Here is a 7,568-nt window from a genome sequence, read left to right as displayed (position 1 = left end):
TCTCCTGGGAGGCTCTGACAGAGCCTGACAAATACAGAGGTGGATGATCACAGCTAACCATTGGACTGACTGTGGGGTCCCTGATGGAGGAGTTGGAGATGGACTGAAGGACTTGAGGCAGTTTGGAGGCCTGTGGCAGGGGTTGAGATGAGGTGGGGGGCAACACTGTCAACTGGCCAGAACCCCTGGAGCTCCCAGGACTAGACCACCAACCAAAAAATACACATGGAGGGACCCACGGCTCCGGTGGGCCGCTTATGTGGGAGAGGATGGATTTGTTGGACATCAGTGGGAGAAGCGGCCCTTGGCCCCATGGAAGTTCGATGCCCTAGTGTAAGGGAATGCAAGGGCGGGCAGACAGGAGTGGGTGAGTGGGTAGGGGAGCACCCTCATAGAGGCAGAGGGAGGGGGATGGGATAGGAGGTTTCAGGAGGGGAGGCCTGGAAAGGGGATAACATTTGAAATGTAAATAAAATATACAATAAAAAAAATTGGGCTATGATATAGATGTGGCCTCCAGAATTCAAGAGTAGAAACTTGATCACCAATATTACAGTGTTGGGAGTTGGGGGTTAGTGGTATTTACACTGGGGAGGCAAAGTACTCGTGAATAGATGAACATTATGGGTAATAATGACCCTCGGGCCAGTTCTTCTCTTGTGCTATTTGCACTTCTGCTTGGACACAAGAAGGTCTGTGCCGCATAGTCACGCCTTGGCATCTTCGCTATGAGAACTGAGAGCTGATAAATTACTGTTTATACAGATTACTCAATCTCCACTATACTTTTTCACTATCCAGCAGCACAAAATAGAGAAATATAAACCAGTACTACAGACAAATATTAGGAAGCTGTACTAGTGGCTATCACACACTAAAATATCAACCTAGACTTTAAAAGGGCACTCTGAAAACTTTCATTTAGAATCCATGTGTATTTAATTCTTTATATAATCTCAATGGGATTTTATTTTTTAAAATTCTACTCGTAAAAATATTAGACTCAGTCCTATCATAGATTTTAGATATTAAAACTAAATAATAAGTACTAAATCTAGATACTAAATACTAAATCTAGATACTAAATCTTACTAGCACCCGTGTTTCATCAACACCTTTTCTGAGCAAGAAAACTCTATGGAATTGGGTACCATCCTGTGTATTGTAAGATATTTGAAGCGTTCCTTGATTCTAACTACTTGATACACTACCACTCTGCTTTGACAACTAAAACTCTTCCCACACATTTAGCAATGTCCCTTTGAGAAGGAACATCATGGAGCAGGTAACAGCACTGACTGCTCTTCCGAAGGTCCTGAGTTCAAATCCCAGCACCCACATGGTGACTCACACCCATCCATTAAGAGATCTGATACCCTCTTCTAGTGTATCTGAAGTCAGCTACAGTGTACTTATATACAATAACAAATCTGAGAGAGAGAGAGAGAGAGAGAATATCACTTTGTGTTTATGCTGTGAAATTCTGTACCAAACTGTCCCCAGGAATCCTCCTGCACCTAGATTCTATTTGAATGGACTGAGTAATAGGAAAGTCTCTATTTAATGAAGGCTCCAATTAAACATTTATAGTGCGGGCTACACACACATTTAGATGATCGACTATGGCATTGGGCTCACTGCACTCATTATTCAATGTCCTCTGTGTCCACCTAAAAACAAACCATTAATATGCAATACTCAGCTCAAAGGCAAGAGCTTCCAAATTACTTCTTGACTTCTCTAAGGTAAAAGTGGCTCCCTTCCCAAGTCTGCTTTTCTTCCCTCCCTCCCACCTCCCTTCATCGGTCTCTTCTTTCCTTAGTTTTCTTTTAAAGGTTTTTCCAAATTTATGCCTATGTGTGTGTGGGGGGGGGTGGTATGTGCATATGTGTTGGAGAGCCCAGAAAGGCCAGTGGAGGTTGCTAGATTCCTGGAGCTGTATACACGCTGTTGTGAGTCATCAAACACGGCTCCTAAGAACTGAACTCTCTGCAAGAGGAAGAAGCATAGTTCACTGATGATCCTGTCTCTTCAGCCCCATTTCTTCCTGTTCACTGACTACATTTTCAGAAACTATCATGATCAGTGCTACTCCAAGGTCAAGAATAAAGAGCTAGAGGAAAACATTAAAAATCAAATCCAAGAAACCAACCTTCTCAACCTGTGACATAATAAAAACAATTTAATTGTAAAGGAAAACAAACTTCAAAATGACAAGTATGGTGTAAGTGTTCTTATAATCTATAACTGCAATGAATTATCCCTCTCTAGAGTTTTCTTGATGGTGTAGAGGCATTTTTATAAATATCAATTGTGATACTCAACTATATATGACTCCCACCATGGTTGAAGGGAAAGATTTTGCTTCTACACAAAATACTGAAATATCGGCATGCTTTTGTGTGTGTATGTGCACGTAGTGGGGTGTGTGTGCGTGTGTGTGTGTGTGTGTGTGTGTGTGTGTGTGTGTGTGTGCACGCACTTATGTGGAGGCCAGTAATATAAAGTCAACTTTTCTACAATATAGAATAGTGAAGCACTGACATGGTTTGGGCTGTATTTACACAGGATCAGTACATTGTATATCCTAATAAGGAAAAGACAAATAAACAGAGCAGTTAGGTGGGTACACTTAGGCAGTGAGGATGATCATATTTAAACTAGGATGGCAATGGAGGTGGCGAGAGGGGTTGGTTCCTGTAGAGGTATTTTGGGATGGCAATGGAGGTGGTGAGAGCGGTTTGTTCCCTGTAGATGTATTTTGAAGATACTGACCATAGATCCATGGTGAAAGATGAATGCCAAAGATGGTTTCAAGAGTGATGTCAAAGTGAACGGAATAAAACTGAGACCTAATGTTTATTCTAGTCGATACGCAATTACTAATGACCTGCCAAAGTCCTCATTTTCTATACACAGATCATCATTATACTATGTTTTACTGCATAAATAAGTACAAAAAGGACCCCCCCCCCAACATCATGGAAAGTACCTATACACTAGTAGATAAGATGAAGTCCATAGCCACAGAGAAAGTTTCTGATGAAAGATCACAATAACTGATCTCTGCTGCTAAATATGATTTTACATATTTAGATTTATATATTTACTCTAGGTCAACTAGAACACCTAGTCAAAATTATTATTTCACTTCTAATTATTTATCTACAGGTTAAACACCTACTGGCTATGTCCCAGAATTATATAGCTATATTTAGTCATTATTAATACAACAGATATCACCAAGTATTTCTGTGTGTCCAAGATCATAATATAGCAAAAACAAACAAACAAAATACCTTACTATACTAATTCTAAACAAAAGATAGCACTGGGTAGAACTAAAATCTTACATAGCAAACAACTTTCTTTTATTTTCATTCCTTGTCCTAAGTCAGTCAAATAGAATGTGCAAGTAAAGTCGTGTCTAAAATGGCTTATCCTTTTTGGACGTTCAGAGATTTCACACATTGAAAACTGTTGCAGAAGGGCAAATTGTGTCCTTGCAGTCCTAACTATCCGAGTAGGGCTTTTGGAAAACATCCTATCACATCACTCTGTTCCCCGCCTTGGTCAGATGACTTACCCCAGTGATCTCGTGAAGTACTTTTCACTGTGATCATTTTGAAGCAATTTAATTAAAAGGAGCTAGGTTAATATGGCCACGGATTTCTCTTGCTTGCTAACAAATGCATACGTTTTTCATTGACTGAAATATTACCAGATTCTCCTTCTTCCCATCAGTACAGGCTGTTCTGACAAGATTCGGTGATGTCATGCTTCTGAGTTTGAACAATGCTAGCAGAATTGAAATGCTGGACTTCTCCATGGAGGAGCTGGAATATCTTTCCATTGCTTTTGTTTGCTTTACAAGCTGCTGGGGTTTCATGGCACACTTGGGACCATGATGAACTTTTTTAACCTCTTCTAGAAGATGTAGCCAATGACAAAAACAAATCATCAAATGCAAGAGTATAATTCTCTTTTGCATGAAAAGAAACTGTCCTATAACTATTTTAAAAGAGCCTAAAGCTAGGAACATCAGTTTAAGAAGATGTTTTCTAAGACTGCACATGTTTGAGGAACATAACTAGCTAGGCCTTTGCTAGTCTAAGTAAGGTTCATTTCCGATTGTGTAGTCACTCCTACTAAGGAACTAAGTAGATTCACTTTGCTTCCTTCTGACTCTCCATGTTTGTATTTCGTTTGAATATCTACTCCTCAGGCCAGAATTACCTTGCATCTCTGCAAATTAAAATGTTTACTCTTTCTGTTTCCAAAATAGTTTCATTAAAATGCAATTTTAATATAATCATTTTGGGGACTTTGATCTATTCTTAATGCCTTGTAATAGTTTGTACAGATTGTTAATTTGACCAGATGTACAATCACCATGGAAACAAATCTCTTCTTCTGCCTGTAAGGGATTATCTAGATTAGGTTAACTGAAATGAAATGACACAAGTGTGGAAGGCATCATGCAAAATAAATCATTTTATTATAAATGTAAACAATTAATTAATTAATTAATTCACCAGCTGTAGTTCTTTACCTTTTCTAGCCCTCAGTGACAACACAGAGAAACCAAGACTGATTTAAAGCTTCACCTCAATACCTGAGAAGTATTGGTCTACATTAACTTAATCCTCCTACCTGCTAGCCACGCTCCCAAATATTTAGAATTAGGCCTTCCACTTTCTGTTGAATTCTCAAGAACTTTATCTTTCTTCCTCCTCGTGGCCATTTTACTTTCTCTTATTCCTCTCTCATCTCCTTGGCTGGTAGAAGACTCCTCCATATTAACTCTTCTTCTGCCGAGATACTTCTTAGTATCTATTAACAAGGCAGAGAATTAATGGTAAGAATTTGTATACAAACTAGAGACAGGAGATTCTTGACTTAAGCATTTCAATACAGCGTCTGGATTGAAAGAAGACATGTGGCAGAGAAATCAGCATTGGAATAACGCAAGGATAACCATTACATAATGCACAAAGGCATCCTGCCCACAATGCCATTCCAGAGGCCTACAACACAGAACCTACTCGGAGAGAAAGTACAAGCAGCAGAACCCAAACAGCCATCACTCTACTTCCTGACTGTGAACACAGTACAACTGGCTGCCTCCTGTTCCTGCCAACACGCGTTCCCTACCCTAAGCTAATATATACACTGGGACTTCAAATAAAATAAGCCCTTTCTTCCATAAAACGGCTTTGATCAGGGTACTTTATTATAGCAACACGAAAAGTAACTAAAGTGTGCCTCTTCTGCCTTCTCTTTTTTACAAATATCAATCAAAACATATTCTGAAGTCATAGTTAGTTCCTACATATAGGTTTTCCACAGTGTGTTTCATCCCCTGGGGAATATTTAATAAATATTCACCAAACTCCCACCCAGCAAGAAGCCTTTTGGTAGGTACTAGGGAATACTGAAAAATATTAAATCTTGCCTGTCTTCAGAGAGCTCTAATCTACTGGAAGGCCGGAGAAAACTCTCACAGCAAATGGAGTAGAAAAATAATCCAGCTGTAACACTCCTGGGCATGGACCCAGAAGATGCTCCAACACGTAATAAGAATGCATGCTCCACTATGCTCATTACAGTCATTTTATAATAGCCAGAAGGTGGAAAGAACCCAGATGTCCCTCAAAAGAGGAATGGATACAGAAAATGTGATACATTTACACAATGGAGTACTACTCAGCTATTAAAAACAGTGACTTCACAAAATTCACAGGCAAATGGATGAAACTAGAAAATATCCTGAGTGAGGTAACTCAATCACAAAAGAACACACATGGTATGCACTCACTGATAAGTACCTGTTAGGCAAAAAGCTCAGAATTCCCACCTATGATACAACTCACAGACCACATGAAGTTTAAGAGTAAGGAAGACCAAAGAATAGATGCTTCAGTCCTGCTTAGAAGGGGGAACAATTTAATCAAGGGAAGTAGAGGGTGGGAGGGACTTGGGAGGAAGAGAAGTGGGGGGGGGGGAATAAGAGGGGCAGAATCAGGTATAGAGGAGATGTACAGAGGGTCAGGAGATTGAACAGAGGTGTGTAGCAACAGGGGATGGGGAACTGGGGGTAGCAAACAGAAAGTCCCAGGTGCCAGGAAAGCAAGAGCCTCCCAGGACCCCACAGGGATGATATTAGCTAAAATGTCAAACAAAAGGGAGGGAGAAGCTGTCAAGACCATATCCAGAGGTTAGGCATGGTCCCCTGGTTGAGGGATCGGGTCACCTGCCCATCTCCAAAATTTTAACCCAGAATTGCTCCTGTTTAAAGGAAATACAGGGACAAAGAGTGGAGCAGAGACTAAAGGAGAGGCCATCCAGGGACTGCCCCACCTAGGGATCCATCCCACATGTAGACACCAAACCCAGATACTACTGCTAATGCCAAGAAGTGCTTGCTGATAGGAGCCTGATAGGGCTGTCTCCTCAGAGGCTCTGCCAGATCCTAACCAATACAGATGTGGATGCTCACAGCCAACTGTTGGAATGAGCACAGGGACCCCAATGGAGTAGTGAGGGGAGGGACTGAAGAAGCTGAAGGGGCCTTATCTGGCATCAATGGGAGGGCAGGCCCTTGGTCCTGTGAAGGCTTGATGCCCCAGTGTAGAGGAATGCTAGGGTAGTGAGGTGGGAGTGGGTGGGAGGGCACCCTCACAGAAGCAGGGTAAGGGGGTGGGTGGGATAGGGGTATGCAAATGGAAAACCAGGAAAGCAGATAACATTTAACATGTAAACAAATAAGATATCCAATTAAAAAAAAAAAAAGAACAATCTAGTTATAGGTGAGAGTGAAACTATCCAAAAATAACTGTATAAAGGTCTAGAATCTATAATTAAATAAAATTACAGCAACATTGGTTAACACTAGAGCATCTTGCTATTCTCACCCAGAAGAATGGTGATTTTTTTTTTCAGAAAGTATCACATTGTCAAATATCCATTCTCATTAACTCATGTAGCTGTGCTCTCCTTGGCATAGCTGGTACTATCTATTTTTGTCAGGAAAAAAAGAGTTATAGTGAGTAAGTTTCAGAATGGCTGGTCACAGAAACTGTCTCTGGTATCCAGGTCTCTAATTTAAAATAGATAGATAGCTTTTGACTTTCACCTAGTGAGGAGTATGGTGTAACTTTCTTCAGTCACCCAGAATCAAGATTCATTTGATGTGAGCTTCCTCTACCTTGTTCAACCCAATGAGATCAAAGTCATGTACATCAGGTGTACCAGGGCAAGGCTGATGACACATCCATCTTGGTCCCCAAGATTTATCTTAAGTCTGTCTTTCTCCAAAAGAAAGATGGTAATGACATCTTCTCCAAGGCACCCCATGACTGGAAACGTCTGAGCATGACAATGAACCTGGCCACTCAGAAAAGACAGGTCCATATTTAGGCTGTGCCTTCTGCCTTTTCCCTGATCATCATAACACTTAGGAGTCATCAAGAAACATAAAGAATCAGAAAAAAATTAACTGTGGAAATACCACCCCTAGTCACATTATCTACACTTCTCCAAAGATGCCTGACCAGTCTTCTTCCAGA

At 40.6% G+C, this 7,568-nt stretch overlaps 1 pseudogene; it reads left to right on the top strand.

Annotated features, from left to right (window-relative positions):
- The first annotated feature begins 225 nt into the window (after nt 1–225).
- The window catches only part of LOC127673754 (alpha-enolase-like), a 25,647-nt pseudogene continuing 18,304 nt past the window's right edge, over nt 226–7,568 (top strand).

Source organism: Apodemus sylvaticus, chromosome 23, assembly GCF_947179515.1.
Source record: "Apodemus sylvaticus chromosome 23, mApoSyl1.1, whole genome shotgun sequence".
Taxonomy (NCBI): Eukaryota; Metazoa; Chordata; class Mammalia; order Rodentia; family Muridae; genus Apodemus; species Apodemus sylvaticus.
This window is presented reverse-complemented; position numbering and strand designations above follow the sequence as displayed.